Here is a 21,194-nt window from a genome sequence, read left to right as displayed (position 1 = left end):
CCCTCCCCCCCTCTCTCTCTCTCTCTCTCTCTCTCTCTGCCCAGAGAAAGAAATGGAAAGAGACTGAATCACAGTGGTCGTTTAGTGAATTATTTATTCCTTCCTTTTCTGTTCCTGTCCTTCATTTCTATCTTTTTTTCCTGCCTGGTTCTCTCTCATGTTATAATAAACTTAAACTGACATGTGTAAAGTGGGTTTTGTGTGCAATGAAACCTTGGCCGTGTTCTCCGGTACAGTGACATAAGTCCTGAGTCTTGTGCTCAGCCTTATGTTTGTTGACTGAGGTGAAGGAAAGGTCAGTGGAATCTGTGTCAGAGGGTCACGGGGTCAAAGGTTACGCTAGTGGACAGACGATGTAGCCTTTAGTGGTCACTGTGGTGAGATGTTCAGTATTTTGCTGGAGTTATTTATGTACTTCTAGAATAGTATTGCATATTATTGATTTCATAATATTTTTGAGAAAATTGTTTTCATTTTTGAGAATAATTAAGGCGGAAACAAATACTTTTGTGGGAAAATAAACTTATATTTCCTGGTATATGTGGTTATATGAACAAATTAATTAAGTTACTCAAAATAATATACAACAATAATAATAATAATAATAATCAACCAATCAACGATTCCAGCCCATACAAGCCACCAGGGATATGCTGACACAGCACTTCAACCTTTGTCCTCAAAAATCCATTTGCTCAGTCAGATAATGCCCCTGAGGCGAGCATATGTAAACATATTTAACTCATCATAAACCATTTGATAGAAAGTGTCCAGTCAGCAAGAATGGCCATCCATTAATATTAATAGTTATACTTTGAACAATCCACAAGCATTCATTGTGCTTATAAGTTATAATTAGCCCTGACAGGAAGGTCACAATCCTTTTAACTCTGGATGACAGAGAAAACAATCACTATCAGCGTATAATGATAGTTTTTCTGTTCTATTATTAACGTAATCAGAACATGGTATTTGATTAAGTCACTTGTGATACAGTAGATGTGAATTAATTTCAAATATGTCAGATAGTTTGGCTTAAAACTCCTGACAGCAGTCAATCTGACTACTTAGTATCTTTTGAAAGCTCTTTATGTAATATAACGTGTTTTTTGCAAGTCACTGTATTTCATTCTTTCTCTTTTGTATCATTTGCTTTTAATGTGTTAAAGAGTGAGACAACACTCTAAGAAAAGTCAGTAAAAATCAGTGGTGGACAGTAACGGAGTAGCTTTACTTCGTTACTGTACTTAAGTACATTTTTCAAGTATCTGTACTTTACTGGAGTCGTTTTATTTTGAGTAACTTTTACTTTTACTTCACTACATTCCAAAGCATAAGATCGTACTTTTTACTTCACTACATTTCATAAAACATATCGTTACTCCTTATAATATATCACATGCTCCGAGACGCAGAAGCGGTGTCTATATATTTATACAAATAAAAACATATTTTTATTTATACAAATAAAAAAATAAAATATATAGTGCAATTTAAAATATTTGCTTTCTATTTTAATATATTTTACAATGTAATTTATTTAATTGCGGTGATGGCAAAGCTGAATTTTCTGCTGTTTAAGAAAACAGCATTTATTTAAAATGCAGTGGATATCTTTTGTAACATTACAAATGCCTTTAATGTCACTTTTGATCAATTTGATGCATCCTTGCTGAATAAATGATTTATTTATTTAAAAAATTATAATAATAAATAAATAAATTGACCCCAATATTTTGAACAGTAGTGCATATTTGTTATTCTTATATATGGACAAAAAAATTGCATTTTATTTAACAGGGCTATTAACCCCATGGTATGTGCTGTGAATGTGTGATATATGTTTAACCTACTCAGTGATGAGTAAAGTCACTGACAGCTATGGAACATATTTAAATGCCCTTGTGTCTAGTTGTCTTCTGTTTCTCTCTCTTCACCCCTCTCTCTTCGTCTGGTTGTCATTTCTTGTCATCTTTGTAGAAACAGCCAGAGGACAAGAAGCCCTGGAGCACCTTCGAGAATCACCAAAAAAATTAACTCGTGATGTTCTGCAAAACAACAAGCTTTAAACACTTTTTTCTTACTGCTGAAAATCAGATGGTCAGATCTGTTTTCTCTCAGGTGCTTCGCAGTGTAAGCTGTGTATGTGTATGTCTGTCTGTACGACTGCCGGAATGATATGAGGAGCATTATGAGCGTTATGAAGAAATGTGAGTATGTAAGGAACCTACATTTGTAAGAATTAATGTAGTGGCCAGGTATTTTCATGTTGGTTCTCTAACGTATTCCATTTGGCAAGAAACAGGTGAGAAGAGCAGCAAATGTGTAGATTGGGTTAGAATGGAAGGGTATGGATCGGGACGTGGTAATATTTTAAACTCGATCAATCCTCTGAGTACACCTGTCTCATTAACTTTGGTCTGTGGTAGCCACTTCTGAATGCATCTCACTCTCATTGGATAGACCTTGTGTCAGCAAGGTTATTTAGCTGAATACACATCCACTCATCACACTGTAGGAGGGAAACAAACAAGCGCACACACACATACACTCATGTAATCAAAGGTGTAAAGTGCTGAAGTCCATGAATTCTTTGATAGCACCTGATAAAAGTGAGGAGATCTCTTTGACTTGTCTTAAGAGAGGACAGTAAAGGCAAAGACAAACCAGAAGGCCTCAGGCCAATTAGACGCAAGCAGTTTGTTTGAACTATGTTGACGGTCTTTCTTCCCTTCATCATACAATCAACAAACCCCCTAGGAGTAAAAGACGCAGATTCCTGCTTCAGAGGTGCAACACCACTGCAGAGTGACTGATGGACAGGTCAACGATTGCAGGCAGACGCAGTGCAATTTATGATTTTAAGCAGAAATTATGCATGGACAGGATACAGGTGCTGTTTGTGGTGCTGCTGCAAGCACATCTGGCTGACTGGTGGTTTGTATTGGTGCAGCCTGTGACTCCATTTATAATTGAGATTAACATTGGTTTTGGATGAACCGTTTGAAATCTGACGATATTTTAACATTGGACAACATCTTTAAATTGGTTCACTTCAGACATATTCAGAGGTCATCAACATGACTTCTGACCATATTGCGTAAAACACAGTAAATTCTTATGAATAACACAGCTGTCTACACAATCTATAATTTTGCAAATTATGCAGTGAAAATTTATTAATTGTATTAATTTTGGCTTTAGCTTTTTTTCTTTTTTTTAGGCATTTCTTCAGACTACTATACCATTAAACACAATACACAGTTTGAGATGAGGTAGAAACATTTGACTAATTACAAAAATTTGCAAAAAAATTAAAAATAAATAAATAAAATAAAAAATTACAAGAATGATCTTGTGATGTAAGCATGTCCATAATAAATGGACATTGTTGGTAGACACAATAAATAACCTTGTGGGAGTGTGAAATGTATTGTTTTAAAATATTAATTTCTGAAAATGTATAAAGTGCTCATAGTTGAAGAAACACCTGTAAAATGCTCTTTGGGTGTGTGAGATTTTATTTCAGATTGTAATTCCCGCCAGAATACAGCAATTATAGTTCTTTTTGACTCTCCTTCAAAAATGTAATTAATTGGTGAGAGTGTGAAAAGTATGTTTAGAGTCTTTAAAGTATGAATATTGTTCAAGAGTACTTAATAAATATTTTTAAAAAATCAGTCAGTCTTACTGAACCCACAAAACAAAACAAAACAAAACAAACACAGGTTAATGCAGGTACTTCACGACAACAACTGAGCATTGCTCAAAAGATAATTTGTTGTCAGATTTTAAAAAAAAATTATTGAACTTTTTTGCTCTTTTATAACATGCAATAACATACTGGTATCATGGGTGTTGCATGCATGTAGTCATGAAATCCTAGCTTTTGCCTTCAAAATATAATCACAAGTAGCCACATGAGACACATTTGAGATGTTACTACTAGGTTTAAACAACAATGTGCCAGAGAGTGACCACTTGTGATCAGATCACCCGAGGCCTATCATAATAACAGGTGTATACAGGGTCTACGGTGCTGCCGTGTGGTTTGCTGGGCTCTGGTCCACTGAACAGGCTGCAGGAGAGGTCCACGGTGCTGGGGCAGGACTGTGAGTCTGGAGCTGCAGTTAAAGCTGCTGATGGTGAAGGCCGACACAGCTCCCTTTGTGCTGAAGCACAGGCCTGAAAGCGCTGCGTCGGGTCTTTACCCACAGCCCACCGAGACATGCCTCCCGATCACCTGAGCCATGAGCTGCCTCCCTCAGCGATTCACACTCGCATACACGCACACACACCTTTTGACCGCACCCCAACCCCCTTCACACACACACAGCCGCTGAGGTGGTCATCAGCATGGTCATTAATTGTGGAGTTCCCCTGAGGCTGATGGAAAGAATGAGTGAGGAAGGAGGCCGAAATGAGAGGAAAAGTCCTGTTCGATGCTGGTTGAGGGTGCGTCTGCCAGGCCATTGGGTGGGTTTTGCTCTGTAAGCACTCTTGTGTGTCTTGTCCTGTGTACATGAGTTCCCTCACTGCATGAACATTCAGAGAGCCATACATTTTGCTCAATATTTTGTGGAAACTGTAATACATGTTTTTCCAAAGATGCTTTGATGAATATAAATTTAGCATTTGATGAATATAAAAAAGCATTTTTTAACGTTATAAATGTCTTTACTGTTAATTTTGATCAGTTTAATTTTCCAATCTAAACATTCAATATGCCTGATATCAAAAGAAACAGATAAAACAATTTTTTAAATTATTTTATTATTTTTTATTATTATTATTTTTAATCACATTAAGGCCACATGCCTTCATCATTAAAAATGTGCTACTTTACAAATGTCTGTTATTTATATATTTTGTTTATATGAAGAAAATTATTACTTGCACAATGTAATATAATATAATGCAATATTTATTATACTTTAATATTTTTATTGTTTCATTTCCATTCAAGCTGTAATTTAGCAAATTATGCAAACAGTGTGACAACATTTAATTGTATTAATTTTAGCTTTAGCTACCCAATACACCATTTAAGATCAGGGGTGGGGGTGGAGTAATATAAATCATTCAAAAAAATTAATATTGAAGAGGTCTGTTTTTTTTTCATTCCTTTTTGTCTTTAAATAGTCATAGTTTAAGATTAATAAGGGTGGGTTTTGCTCTGTAAGCACTCTTGTGTGACTTTGCGCAGCTGTGTATTAATCTGCTAGGGTTTCTTTCATACAAATATTTTGGATTGTGCATTTTTTAATTTGCATATGGACAGTCATATCATGTTAACGTCTATTTGTGCATAATTAATCACAATGTGCGAATCGTATATGTGATTGTTTGTTTTTCTGTCCTGCACGTACAAGTTTTCTCATGGCATGAGCATCCAGCGAGCCATAAATCCCAGCTGTTTGTCTCATTTCCGTCTCATTAGAGAGCGGAGACCAAGCGCATGGCTGTGGACCATGAGATTGGTAATTAACACAAGGCCTAACGAAGGCAAAATTAAAAACAACAGCTCTACAAACTCAACCCATCAACTCGGGCCTGCTGACTAGAGAAACAAAACGCTGAGATGTCCAATGAGGCCTGAGATAAACTAACTTGGAGATCTGACTCCACATCCTCTTCATCAAACTCTTCGTAGGCACTGTGAGACCTAGCTGACTGGATTCAACAACAACTTAGGTCAGCTGTTTATGATGGATTAAATGGGTTCAGGTGATTATGAAAAGAACAGGCATGTACAAAGAACATACATATAAACAATCACAATGGAGAGCCGTGAGAATTAAAGTACGCTCATAATGTTACCTCAGGGAGTTAAAACATGTTTAATGATGGTGCATTGAAGCATAGTGTGATAAACAGAGCAAGAAATCCAACTGCAGGGGAAAGGATAGAGAATCCCTCTTGACCTTTGACCTGTGCAGAGTGACAGACTCATTTGCGCCTGGTCTTGTGAGTGTGTATTGGCTCTGTGAGTGTGTGTGAGCTCGGATGTCGGAGTGTTTGTGTGACTGTGGGCTAATTCTCCCTGACACCAGGCAGACTCGGAATGCCATCGCTGTCCCTCTACATTAGCCCCCTCTGATCCTCTTGCCACTCACACACTCAGACTGAAGGAGAGGGGAAGAGAACTAGTCACTGCACATTGTAGGAAATTACTATCTGGTATAATCTCACACACTGTCTCTTGAAGAACTTTTGAATGGTAGTATATTTATCACAATTTTTCCTTGTAGTGGTGTTGTTAACACATCTGAGAAAGAAAAAAAAATAATAAAAAAATGGAAAATAAATATTGAAGTAGATTGCTCATTTCACTCTTTTTTTTAAACAGTCATATAGTTTCAAACATTTTATGGTAGTTTTTCAGAGTTTAAGATTAAAAAGGGTGGGTTTAAAATAAACAGAAAAGCAGCTAGAATGAATAATGAAGGCATGATAAGGCATGTTTAAAAGTGACCTTCGTATCACATAAGGAAAATCTGGTGATACTGACTCAAATCAAGTTATTGTGCAAATAACCATTCCTCCCATACAGTTAAAAGACCCATAAGAATGTCTCCCAAACAGCCCCTCCTGACACGCATGCTCTGATGCTCTGGCTTATAGAAAATCAAGGCAGCAGCAGTGTTGATAGCCCCTACTGGTTAATAATGTCACCAGCTGATCCTGTCCTGTGTCCACTATAGTCTAGCTCAAATCCGTGTGTGTGTGTGTGTGTGTGTGTGTGTGTGTGTGTACCACGATAAGTCTAGCACCTCATTCTTTGAACAGTAAATTTGAGAGGCAATATGGGACGTGATGCAAGAACCGTCAACAGATGAAATTTAATCAATAAAGAAGGCAAAACAAAGGCATTTATTTATTTTATTTTATTTTATTTTTATTTTTTTAAATTTTTTTTGTTTTATTATGAATGCAAACATCACAAAGATGACATTAAAGAAAGGAGACACTGGGCATCCTTGACGCACACCACGATTTAGAGAACAAAGGCATTTATTAGAGGCAATTTCCAACAGAAACTCTTGTCACTGACTCCACACAGCTTTACCTCTATCCCAGACATGCTTGAAATCCTTTTAGCAAGCCAAGACAGCATGCTCTTGTTATTTGGATATAATCTTCTGCTTTTGCAGGCATGGTTGTGTGTGTTTAGAAGCATGATGGAGGGGAAGACCTCAAAGCTTAATCCTGTGTTGTACATATTTCCTCCTGAAGGTTTTCAGGCCCATGAGCGCCGGTGGAGAAATCATGTGAAATTTGAATTTCAGGACATCTAAAAAGATTTATTTCGGGTGTGCTTAAAACCTCAGAATAATCTTATTTTAAAGTCCATAATGCATTCAGATGTGGTAATCAACATAAAATGCTGCATATACTGTATATCTCTCTCTCTCTCTCTCTCTCTCTCTCTCTCTCTCTCTGCGTGTGTGTGCTGATGCCTTTGCATTTGTGTGTATGAATAGCACAAGACATCTCAACTATAGCGGCATATTCACTAAACAGTTGCAGCACTTTTGCAAACAGTTTATTATAATTTTGAATGTAGTTTTTATTTCCATTTTATTTTCAGTGTGTCTTTTCGATTTAATTGTTTTTGCTTGTGTCAGTTTATTTTATTTTTTTATTATTATTTACCGTTCGTAGTTTAAGTCTAGTTTTAATTGTTTTTTTTCAGAGTTTTCTAGTTTTATTTTATTTAGCATAATGAAACTTTTTATAAAGTTAATGCGCCAAATGGTATCATTTAAAAAAGTGTTATCATGTTTATCAACATAGTCTAGTGTTGATTCTAACCAGTGTTATTTTATACTATTATAGTGTTTAGTATAATTTGAATTATTTTGTATTTTTGTAAGTTCCATTTTCATTTTCAATTTTGTTAAAGTTTTTGTTGTTGTTGTGTTTTTGTCATTTAATTGTTTATATAGCTTTTTATTCATTTTAATTTTAGTTATACTTCAAGTAAAGCTAAATGAAAATGAGAAAAAAAATTAAGCTGAAATAAAATGTTTTTTTTATATTTTATTTCAGTTAAGTACATTTTATTTCAAGTAACAAACATTTTGTGAGTGTGTGTGTTTCTAGTGGTAAACGTTTTTTTTTATTATTCTAAAATATAATAAATATATAATATTGTATTATTATTATTTAATTGCATTTATTTGTTATACTATTTATTTCAAATAGTTTATATAGTAAAAAATATAGTATATTAATGACAATTTATTATAGTTTACATTTTAACAGTTATGCTAATTTTTATTTTTACTTAAGTTAACAAAAATGTTTTCATTTTGTTTCCATTTTTTGCAAGTGTACAACGTCACAACGAGGTAACACAAGGTCCCCTCCAATCTCTGTGGAAAATTCATGACTGTTATGAGTGTAGATGAGGACATGAAGTAAAGTAAGACGTTCTGGACTTTGACCACTTGCCGTGTTTTTAGCATTTGACAGCCTGGCCTTTTTTTTTTTTCTTTTTTTCTTTTTAGATAGAGTGGCAGCGAGATGGATGAATGAAAATGTGGAAGAGTGAGGGCAAGGGGGGATGACGTTAAGCGAGGTCGCCCTCGGTGTGGACGCAATGGCCATCAAACTCAAAGCCAACCTGGTTATTGAAGAGAGGGAGAGAGTGAGGTTAAATAATTGATAGTAAGTATTTCAATAGGCTGCACCCGTCTTTTCTGATGAAGGAAGTGCCAGTCAAGTAGGACCTCAGTGGTGTTTGAGGGTGGGGTCATGGAATGTGGATGTGCATTTATGTATGAGCAAATGAGAGGAAAAACGAGAGCACAATGTCGGTACATAATACATGTCGGTATTTAAGTGTGTATTTTAATGTGCAGACAGTACTGTCTCATTCATATGTAAAGATCCTGAAGCTATACTTCAGATCATCTGCTCCTTGTCCTTGAAAATCCTCCCCTCTGATTTCTCCCCAGAGTAACCAATATAAATGCAAATGGGTTAAACAAAAATCTCAAGGGACCATCGAGTCCAGAACATTCTTCCAGGACCTCCCCACCCCAGCGCTTGTGATGGGAGTCTAATGGCCCAAAGTGGTCATCCTAGACATTTACAGCCTGTCAGAAGTGGAGGACAGTTGAGTTGAGTTCTCACTAGCTGTGGCTGATATTAATGAGATCTCACGTTGATGCAGACCAGGACATTAAAAATGAGTTTACCTAAATTGCAGATGCTTTAACAGCTCTTATTACAATACTCACGTAAACTACAGATTTGAACTTAGCTCATGACCCATATCCTTCTAGAGAAACAAATATCACAGGAAACATTTTATAGAAAAAGAAAAAAAAGGTAAAAATATACATACGGAAGTGACTTGCTTGAGCGATTAATTTTTACCTAAATTGCAGATGCTTTAACAGCTCTTATTACAATACTCAAGTAAACTACAGATTTGAACTTAGCTCATGACCCATATCCTCCTAGAGAAACAAATATCACAGGAAACATTTTATAGAAAAAGAAAAAAAAAGGTAAAAATATACATACAGAAGTGACTTGCTTGAGCGATTAATTTTTCATAGTGGTAAGTGGGAACCCACTAGTGGCATTTTAGAGCTCTCTAAAGCCTCTGGCTATTGCATGTCGTCAACACATGAGAAATGCACTAACTGCCACCTAGGGAATGGAAAGAGAGAGAAAAAGAAAGAAAGAAAAATATTTTAGATTTGTAAAACCCTTTAATTTTCTTACAGTTTAGGTTACTTACTGTAGGAGTCTTTGTTCATTTTGTTTTTGCATTAGTGCATAGTCACATACAATTTTTTGTCATAGTCACCAAAACCGATTTTATCATGAAATTTACAATGAAATTGCATTCATAATTAAAGTAGATGTCATTAATTCACTGTATGTTAATTAGTGTGATTATAAAGAGAAAACACAAAGAATAGTGACGTGTATGAGCACGAAAACACTGACCTACAGGAAATTGCTTCTTACAATGTCCTTGAAGAGGGTCTTTCTAAAAAAGATAATTGTTCATTTCCTCCTTCCTTCTTTTCTCTCTCTCTTTATTCTATATTCTTCCTGACTTAAGGGGATGTTTACCTGGTGTGGTAACCCCATTTTTTAAGGTCAAAGTTCATACAGACATTGCTGCCAACACAGCACTAAATTTCAGCATTGTCTTAGAACACCTCACATGCTTCATGCTTTTGTGTGTGTGTGTGTGTGTGTGTGTGTGTGTGGTAGCAATGAGAAAAAAAGAAGAAAAAAACAGTTGCACTGTTAATTCACTCAAAAATCCATTTTGTTATCTCTCACACTGTACTTAAATTCTGGTCCCTCCTATTCTGTCTTTAATGACAGGACATTGACCGAAGGGCAGGAAGTGACTATAAGAGGGTGAAACGTCTGTGTGTGTGTGTGTGTGTGTGTGTGTGTGTGTGTGTGAACAACAGGAGTGCTACATCTATAAATGCCTCCTGTCTTGACCCTTTGCCTCATTTGCCTTCAGCCATAGAGGAAGCGACAGTATAGATCAGGGTTTGGGACAGGGGCCGTAGTGTGTGTTTGTCTGTGTTTGTGGTGGCAGAATATAGACTAAAGAGGGGAGCAGGGCCCATCTGTCTTTCCAAGGATTGATCAAGGTCAGAATCAATCAGGAAATGATTGAACAAGTGCAGAGGACAAACCGGTTCAGAAATGGATTACTGGTAGAACAGGGGCAGCCTTGCACACTTTACCCTGGTCCATCAGTCCCCTAACAGGTCAAGTTCCACATCTACATAATGGCAGGAGGAAAATGATCTGAGATATGAGCAGTTCCCTGTCCACTCAAGAGTTTAAAATTGACAGGGCTCTTTTTAACTATCTAAAGTTGCCTTCTTTCATGACCCAATCACCTTTGGTTGACCTTCCAGTTTTACTGTGCCATTGACAAAACAAGCAAACTATCATTCACCAGTGTCAATGATAGACTGCAGGGCAAGTGAGCAAGCAAACAAATGGATGGACGGATAGATAGAGAGTGTAGCAGTTAGACTCTGGAGGCCTCGGGACTATTCGCTTCAGTAGGAAGATAAATCATAGTGCTGGTGAACTCCATGAGGTGCTTATGCACTGCAATGGATCGTCATCTTGACCTTTGAACTTTAGGAAGAAATTACAGCAATTAAAAGTCCATTGTAGTTGTTGTTCCTGCAGACTGGACAGGCAAATGTGTGGGTTTTATTTATATTGATTGAGGTGCATTTTAATTGGTAACACTTTACAATTACGTTCCATGTGTTAACATTAGTTAACTACATTAGTTAACATGAACTAGCAATGGAAAGTAATTCTAAAACATTTATTAATCTCAGTCAATGTTCATTTCAACACAATACATTTGTAATATCAAAAGTTGGACATGAGCTGACATGAACTAACAATGAACAGCTGTATTTTTATTATCTAACATTAACAAAGATTAATAAATAATAAATACTGTAAGAAATAATTTCCTCATTGTTAGTTAATTTTAGTTAATGCATTAAACTAATGGGCCCTTATTGGAAAGTTACCTATTCATTTAGCCAGGAAATCACTCCGAGGCTACAAGAATTGCATATAAATCATATTGAATTATTTTATATTATTTTATTTTATTATTTTTTAATTTAATTTAATTTAATTTTTTTTAAATTTTATTTCATTTCATTTCATTTCATGCAGTTAACCTGACATGCAAAATGTGATTCAAATAGTAAGTGCAATTCAATTTCCTTAGAAATACATAAATAAATAAAAAAAATTTTACATTTATTTATTTAGAAATGTATTTATATAAATATATAATTTTTATGTAATTATTTATATTTATTATATATGTATAGTATATTTATATACTTTACTTAATTATAAAGAAACATCAATATTTGTTTCTTTATTATGGTTAGAAATAATCAAGAAGACAACAGAAAAACTGTTTATGTCTCACTGTTGTTAGAATATACATTATAGCTTTCTTTCCTGTCTTTTATTTAAGTTAAGGTAGATTATAAAGTTTAGAAATCAATATTTCATTTTGGACCATTTACTTACAGGAAAAACATTACATTTTAAATGAATATATCTGCTAAAATTATATTTTTACATGGACACAATGGACTTAAAGCCACGAAATTCTTATTTTATTTCATGGTACTTTGGCAATGACGATGCCTCTCAAAAACTCCCTTGTGTTTATTGTGAGTGTGTAGGTGGATGACTGTTGACTACAGGTTCAGGCTGGTGTTTACCTGCTCTTAGAGGAAGTGTCAAGTTCTTTATTGGTGGGACAGAAGGAGAGACCAGCCTGTGGAAGTCTATCTTCTGCACAAAGACGATAAGTTCCCCTTTAACCTCCTTTTCTCCATTCTCAAGTGCTTGACTCTGTCTCACTCTCACACGCTCACACCATTCGGATAATCCAGCAGATAGGGTTAACACAACATGCTTATCCTATGTGCATATAGTGAGAAGACTCCAACACACACATATGCACACAAATTCAGTAATCCAGGAGAATAGGTTTACACATTCCACACACCCCATGTCCATCTCCAGGACACACAAACACACACTCTCACACACAAATTTACATAGATAGCGCTTAATTCGGCACGGGCTGCATCGAAGCAGCCAGGCTGTGGAGAATGGCCCTGACTAAGCTGAGAATTTACATGGCTAAGCAAAGTGGTTAACCCCTGGAAGCAGGTCCAGAGAAATAGTGTAATGTGATTTCTCTCTTAATGAAATTTATGAAAGGGAGAAGGGAGAGAAAGAGGGAAGGTGTGTGGAGAGGCATTTCAATTTGCAGCCTGCCAATAAGGAAAGAGTTACAAAACTTTCCATAACACACAAGAAGTTCAAGCTGGAAATCATTGCCGTACTCAAAATCTTAACTTTTAGAGAGGCAGACAAGTTGTGACAGGTGTTGGATACAGCTACTTTTGTGTGTCTGGTAATATACAATGATTGGGGGAAAAAAAGCCTAGATCTGCACTTTATATCTCACAACTGTGATTTTATATCATAAAAGGCGACTTTTCACAATTTTTTTCTAAAAAAAAATATATATATTTTCTAATTTTTTCAACTTCATTCCTCATAATTACATCTTTCACATAACTGCGCATTTATTTCTCACATTTTTAACATCATAACATCACAATTGCAATCTTATTTCTAATGATTATTGTTACTTTATTCAGTGTAATTGTGACTATATCTCTCAGTTCTGAATTTATATCTTACAATTCACATTGTGACTTTATTACAAATACTGTTGTATATATCACAATGTGACTTCATCTTATCAAAATATCTCAAAATTATTATTATCAATTTTATTTTATTTTACTTTTTTTTTTGCATGTTTTACTCTGAGACATAAACTTATTTTGGAGCAAAATCAAGAAAATTATGTGAAATCGATTAAAACAGTAAAATGTGTTTAACAGCCCTTGCGAAAATTAACCATGGTTTTATTGTAGTAAAAGTGTAGTAGTACCATGTTTTTTTTGGGGGTGGGGGCATATTGATCACCATTTGTATCACCACAGTTTTGCTACAAATACCATGGTTAAATTATGCTTAATGTAGCAAAACCATGGTTAATTTGTGGTTACAATGGTTTAACTAGTAACCATTGTGTTTTGGTTTTATTTGTAGTAAAACCATGGTTAATTTAGAGCAGAGTGGAACATCGATTTAGGGCAAGGGACAGAACTTTGTGAATGACTGGGTTTCAATTTATTTCTGTTTTAATTCTACATTTTCTGTGAAGTTGTTGCTGATTTTGTGGGACTTTGTTATTCGTTGTAAATTTAAATAACTTTTGTTCTGTAACTTTTGTAGTACCCACACCCAAACATGTCCAAACATGTGGAAGTGTCTGTTTCTTTCAGTAACTTCAAACAGTTTACAAAGAGTCACCTCCAAAATTCTTTCAATACATAACTTGCATTGAAAAGCAACCATGAGATGACAATAAAAATCTGAGCATGTGATGCTTATTAGTGGACAGAGAGCAGTTTGTTGAGTTATGAGCAACTGTTCAGCTATTCAGCTGTGTTTGTGATGAATATGTAAATATAGCTCTGTGTGTGTGTGTGTGTGTGTGTGTGTGTGTGTCTGTGTGTGTGTGTGCTATTGTTTGTTTTTCCTGAATGTGTGTGTGAGAGACAGAAGGTGAATGCTGATCTGAGAGGAAATAGACCCAGAGTCTGCACATTCGCTCAGGTTCAACTCGCTGTTTTTCGGGACAGGTGCTGAGGTAGACTTCTTCATGAGCAAGTAGACCTCACCTCCACCTCACACACACACACATACACACGCTATCCCCCCTCACCCCCAGACCCCGCAGCACTCATCATCACAGTGGCGACGCCAATCGATGTGCCGCGCCCCACTGAGCGTGTCTGCGGCAGGCCGAGTGCAGGGTTCCTCCACAGGGATTGTGGGAAATCTGATTTATGATGCCCGTGGTGCTGCTGACCACAAACTTTAACTCTTACCCTACTGTTCTCCCTCTTTGCTTTTCTCTCTCCCTCCCTTTTTTGTTTGTTCCTCCTGTGTCTCTTCAACTCTCCTAGGCGTGGGTTTCCTGCATTTCCACAGTCATCTCAAAGTTCCCAAACTGTATTTATCGGCGAGAACATTCGCAAAGACTCTGTGAGCGTGCAGACCTACGTACACAATCACACTCTCACTTCTTATAGTAACAGGATGTAGGGCAGGTGAGCTTCAAAGAAGTCGAGGAGAGATTGAGAAAGCTTTGCTAAGAGGGATAGAGAGCTGTGAGATGGATGAGGAGAGGCGAGAGATGATACCGTTTCACTGGGATCTGTGGAGGAGATGGAAAAAGAGGTTGAGTTTAAAGAATTGTGGCAGATGTTCACGGACGCTTTAATGTTCAGACTCCGTCATCTGATGTTCAGCTCTGCCCTGGAGTTCAGCTGGAGCCCTCAGAGAGGCAGACAAAGTAAGAAAGAACGGGTATGAGTAAGTTTAAAAGGTCATAAGTGCATAAAAATAATACATTTCTGATTAAAGGTGATGTGTGTCATGTTTAAAATGCTTTTTATTTTATCCTAGCTTAATATATAGAGACAATATAAGAGTGAGAAGACAGACCACTTAAAATGAAAATCACTTTAACTGAATCAGTTTTTTGTGTGTGTGATTTGAGAGGCAAAAAAATTGACTGACAACAGAGCGCAGCAGGGATGATGCATTTGTGTAGGCCAAAACCCAAATACGATGTAGTATTTTAGCACTACCAGTTCCATCGTCTTGAATTCTATGTTTGTTTGTTTTTAATGAGTTTTTAGTTAAATGCCTGAAATAAGGTCTGAGGTTCACACAAGCTCTCAATATTTTCACGTTTTATTCTATGTCATAAAATACATCAGTAACGCCACCCTGTTATTTTTTATTTTATTTATTTATTTTAGCAGTTGCTAACAAGTGGCTAAATGGGACTACAGAGATTGTCCAGGACATTAAACGGCATTGTAATGCCAAGCCAGCAGAGGGAGCCCTCGCCCGAGTACTGACCATGCTCCACTCCCTCTGCTTCCTCTGCTTTCACTTCCAGTTTGACTCTCATATAAACTGAGACCAGTCCATGTGCTAATCGCGAAGTATTGCCAGTTTATCTGCCTTACCAAGCGTTATACTTCCTCTGCTCCTGATTGAATTCCTGTGTATGATTCTGCCTGACTTCTTGACTCACGGTATTTGTACTCTGCCCCTTTTGTTCTGATTTGCCATTGAATTCAGAACGCTCGCTGCCCAGAGTGGATGGAATGATGTCGCTTTAAAAGCTATGTTTCACAAAAGTCTCAACGGCGATCTTCAGGCAGAACTTGCATGCAAGGGTGAGGAGTCCTCCTTCTCCGATTTTGTCACACTCGCCATCAGGATTGATAACCTCATGAGACAAGCTCCTAAAAGGAGAAGTGGAAAAGGTGGGCGAACCGACGATCTCACACCCAACCCTGTGGAAATGTCTTCCCCTAAGGGACCCATGCAAATAAACGCGTCCCGACTATCTGAGAGTGAAAGGGAACGGAGACGACATCAACGACTGTGTTTTTACTGCGGTGAATCAGGCCACCGCAGTTTAGGATGCCCCCACAAGCTTCAAAATAATCCCCGGGTAAATATTGAACATTTTGCCCTTTTAAGCAACAAGTCATTCACACTCCCTGTTGTCTTAAGAGGGGTGTAACATTTCCGTCTCACGCTTGAGGTATTCGGCCAGTCACAGCGGACTGGATAGCTGGCCAATCACAGCACACCTCGCTTTTTCAGACCGATGAGCTTTGTAAAAATCGACGCGTTTCAAAAAGGCGGGGCATAGAGGAGAAACAATAATGTACAGTATGTGGAAAATAATGTGTTTATTATATCAGTCAAATGTAATGTGTCTCATAGAGTGCTGAATGTTTTTAAGTGGGTTCATAATAAAGAGTGACATGATGTTGTCCATGAAGACCTTTACATATCCTTACCATTCCGCTTTTTGTGTATAAAATAAAGCCATTATAGTTCACAATATGCATTAAACATTTTTATGCATAAACCCCTTTTTTACTCAAGAGTTCATGCCATGAATAAAATCATAGCACTATTTTGATTTTTTCTCCCATGGGCCCACACTTAACAGAGAGTTGGTATCACACTGATTCTATTCTGACTAGTATGTGTTAATTTGCAACGATAATGCAAATGAATCCCTGCAGCAGCACTCTGAGAAATTATGCATTTTAATGTTTAAAGGTATGAGACAAAATTGTTATGATTAGTGTTTGTCATAGATGGATATATGTGTAAAAAACAAATAACATGTACCTGCATCAACAAGCACGTACACATACACGAACGCACAAGTACACTTAGAGTCTCTGAATACTTAATAGGACCGATGGGACAGATCCAAAACCTTCTGTGGGACAAGTTTAATCCTCTACACACATATGATCATAAATGCATAAACTCTGTGTTTCTCATTCCCTCTCCCTTGTTCTCTTTCTTTCTTCTTCCCAGTGTCTCTCCTGTATTGTATCTGCCCCAAGGGTATATGGGTGTATTATTCAGTTCTGTAATACACAAACCAAAAGGGAATGGCAATTATTTTCTTTCCCAGTCACCTATTCCACAAAAGCCCTCACAGTAGTGAGCATGTGTGTGAAAATCAAGTATTGCCTACATTGTGGAGACTAAATCAATTACAATATGAAGACGAGCCATTGGTTCCCAGAATGAAATCGTATCATCATATCACATAATGTAAAAGAAAAAGGCAAAAAAAAAATTTGATTGTTAGATGAAGGGGTAGAAAACATTATTAGCAGTCATTTACCAATTAAGTTCATAAATATCTAATAAATATGATAAATATCAACATAAATATCAACAATTTCATCAACTCATGAATATCAACATTTGGGTAATAGATCATATACTGAGTCAACAAAAACAATGTAAAGTCTTTATAATGACAGAAAAAAAATGTGTGTGTGTGTGTGTGTGTGTGTGTGTGTGTTTGTTTGTTTGTCTGTGTGTCTGTCTGTCCATTTTGTTTATGTCTGCTTATTTTTGTTTATTATTGCACAGCTGTCAGGAATACTTGATTTTTGTCAACTGCAGCACTCCAATATGACCGCTAAACTGTATAATTGTTCAATTCCATTCAATTCATGTTTATTTGTATATAGCGCTTTTCACAATGCAAATCGTTGCAAAGCAGCTTTACAGAAAATGTAAGTTTCTACAATATTCTACAATATAGCTTATCAGTGGTGAACTTATCAACTTATCTCAAGCTGATGTCCATATGGCAGAAATGTACAGTAAAAATCAAGCAGTTAGTTAATGTCATGTAATCAAACGGTAAACACTATTAAAGCAATGATTATATGTTGCAATCAAATGTATAGCAAAATTAGGTAGTTTTGTATGTTGTCTGAGGGTTGGCATCATCTGAAGTCTTCTGAGGGGTTTGCATCATCTCTTCTCAGGTGTTCGGTCATCTCAGGTCTTTGTAAGGGTTGGATCCAGACTGAAGCTTGTGTAATTCCTAGTTACCACGGGATGCCAATGAAGTGTTCAACCCAAGCAAAAGAATGTTAATGTGCATTTGATCAGATGTAACTGAAGTACAGGGTTATGAGATACATTATGTGAATGCTTGGCTAAAGAGATGTGTCTTTAATGTAGATTTAAGCAGAGAGAGTGTGTCTGAACTCCGAACATTATTAGGAAGGCTATTCCAGAGTTTGGGAGCCAGATATGAAAAAGCTCTACCTTCTTTAGTGGACTTTGCTATACTAGGACCCACCAAGAGTCCAGAGTTTTGCAACCTTACACTCTTAAAAATAAAGGTGCTTCACGATGCCATAGAATAACCTTTTTGTCTAAATGGTTCCATAAAGAACCTTTAACATCTGAAGAACCTTTCTGTTTCACAAAAGGTTCTTTGTGGCGAAAGAAGGTTCTTCAGATTATAAAAAGGTAAGAAAGAGATGGTTCTTTAAAGAACCTTTGACTGAATGGTTCTTTGTGGAACCAAAAATGGTTCTTCTATGGCATCGCTTGAAGAACCTTTTGAAGCACCTTTATTTTTAAGAGTGGGGAGCGTGATGGATTGTAGCGTGGTAGAAGACTAGTTAGGTACGCTGGAGCTAAACCATTTAGGGCCTTGAAAGTAAGTAGTAATATTTTGTAACTGATACGGAACCTAATAGGTAGCCAGTGCAGAGACTGTAAAATTAGGGTAATATTATCATATTTTCTTGACCTGGTAAGGACTCTAGCAGCTGCATTTTGGACTACCTCTAGCTTGTTTATCAAAGATGCAGGAACAATTGTCTCCATTGTCTCTGGCAACCAATTTCCCGCATGTCTAGTTTCAAGTCTCTCATCACTTATTAATTAAAAATAACTTTTCAATAAATGAATAATTAATATTTCAACTCAAATTAATATTTCATATCCATTTGTTTGCATATTTGGTGAGAACCAAGACCCCTCTGCATCGTGTTGGGGTTTTGATCACCCTGTTGGGGGTTTATTTGGCAGTGATGACTGTACTTTATGACCATCCATGCTGACTGTTCATCATCCTTCACTCATACAACAGAGCTCGTAAACAGTAATGTAGAGTATGTAATCAGGTTGCAAAAGATAAGCATGTTAAACCTGTTTGGTTTTCATGCATTGCTTTCATGGATTTTCAATTATGTACAATACTGTAGATTTTTTTTTAGATACTTGCTAGCTTAAATTCTGTGTTTACTAGCATAATAATAGTAATAGTTGTCCTTATCATCTATTGAGTCTGTTTGTGTAATCAATTGTGAGAGAGTCAGAGTATCAAAGAATATGGAATCAAATTCCTTTCTTCCTCAATGATCTGATGTGTGTGTAGGACAATGAGTACACTGAAACTGACGCTTTCTCTATTCCCCTCCCTCTTTTTCTCTCCCTCTCTGTGTAATTCTATATTCACTCATAAGAGTCTTATGTTTAATATCATAGATGTGCATGTGATGAGATGGCAAGTTTTGAAATGTAGCTTTGATAGCAATATCAATATCTCATCACTTTTTCATGTCATTGACAAAACACTGCGTCTGTATCTGCCCTGCGGACACATCATTTAAAAAGACCATGGCTCATGTTAGAACATTTCGGTCTAGTTGAGATGTTAGTATATTATCATGACATTCTTCATGGTTGATGTTAATGCCCCTCTTTGTTTTTCTTTGACTTATGATGCCAAAAAAATATATACTACTTTCTACTCACGTCCGCTATTGCTAAAAACGCAGTAAACATTTGCATTCGGTTCCAACCAATCTCAAGCATTACACTACACAGCACAGTGCACACAAACACCAAAGCACTCATCCTCATCTTCTCTAACCCATTGGGAATTGTGGGTGATATATTTGTACCGCTTTTCACTTTTTCTTGTCTCTCTTTGCTTCTCCATTACAGCGTGTATTTCTGTGTGGTTACCTGGCTATGAAAGGACTCAATACCTGGACAAACATAAAGAAAGCACAGGTGAGAGTTAAACACCCCCAAAATGAGGATAAAATAAGATATAAAATAAGAATAAATAAATAAATAAATAAATAAATAAATAAATGAATGAATGAATGAATGAATGCATGAATGAATAAATAAATAAATAAATAAAGTATGATTGCTTTTATTATATAAAATAATAATAAAAAAGCTTCACAAAAAAGTTGCATTAGTTGACATTAGTTAATGCATTAACTAACAAAGATCTATATATTTGTTACAGTATCTATTAGTCTTCTTAAGGTTAGTTAATAAAAACATAACTGTTCATTCATTGTTAGTTTATGTCAGCTCAGGTCCACACTAATATTAACAGATACAACTGTTGATTTTAATAATGTATTAGTAACATGTTTTTCATTGTTAGTTCATGTCAACTAATGTAACTAATGTTAACAAATTGGTAACTACCAAATAAAAATGGGTGGTAACGCTTTAGATTACAACCCGCAAAGAACTATGTGAGTATACTGAATTTACGGTGTACGTTTCTGTAATTATAGTGTACCTATAAAGAACATACGTGTAGGTATAAGGGAACAATGTGTTACGTTTGGGTAATAAGGGGGTAACAACCAGATATGCAACCTGCAAAGAATTGCGTAAGTAAACTGAAGTTACAGTGTAACTTTTTTGTAATTATAGTGTACCTATTCAGTACCTCCATGTAGGTATAAGGGAATAATATGCGAAGTTTGGGGAATAAAGGAGTAACAACCTGTAAAATTACAAATCATTTATACTGTAAGTATTTTGAAACTAAGAGGTGCTTATTCTCAAATATAAGATTGTTAGGTCATACATACCCTGTAATATTAGAATAGGTACCCCTTAGTTTCAAAATACTTACAGTATAAATAACTAGCAATTTTACAGATTATTACTCCTTTATTCCCCAAACTTAGCATATTGTTACCTTATACCTACACAGAGGTACTGAATAGGTACACTGTAATTACAAAAAAGTTACGCTGTAAATTCTGTTTACTTACGTTGTACATTGCGGGTTGTAATCTAAAGCGTTACCAAACTGGTTACCAAAATAAAATATGGCAGATAAATTTGACCTTGTGTTAATG

This window comes from Sinocyclocheilus rhinocerous, unplaced genomic scaffold (genome assembly GCF_001515625.1).
Source record: "Sinocyclocheilus rhinocerous isolate Xijiao unplaced genomic scaffold, SAMN03320098_v1.1 scaffold690, whole genome shotgun sequence".
Taxonomy (NCBI): Eukaryota; Metazoa; Chordata; class Actinopteri; order Cypriniformes; family Cyprinidae; genus Sinocyclocheilus; species Sinocyclocheilus rhinocerous.
This window is presented reverse-complemented; position numbering follows the sequence as displayed.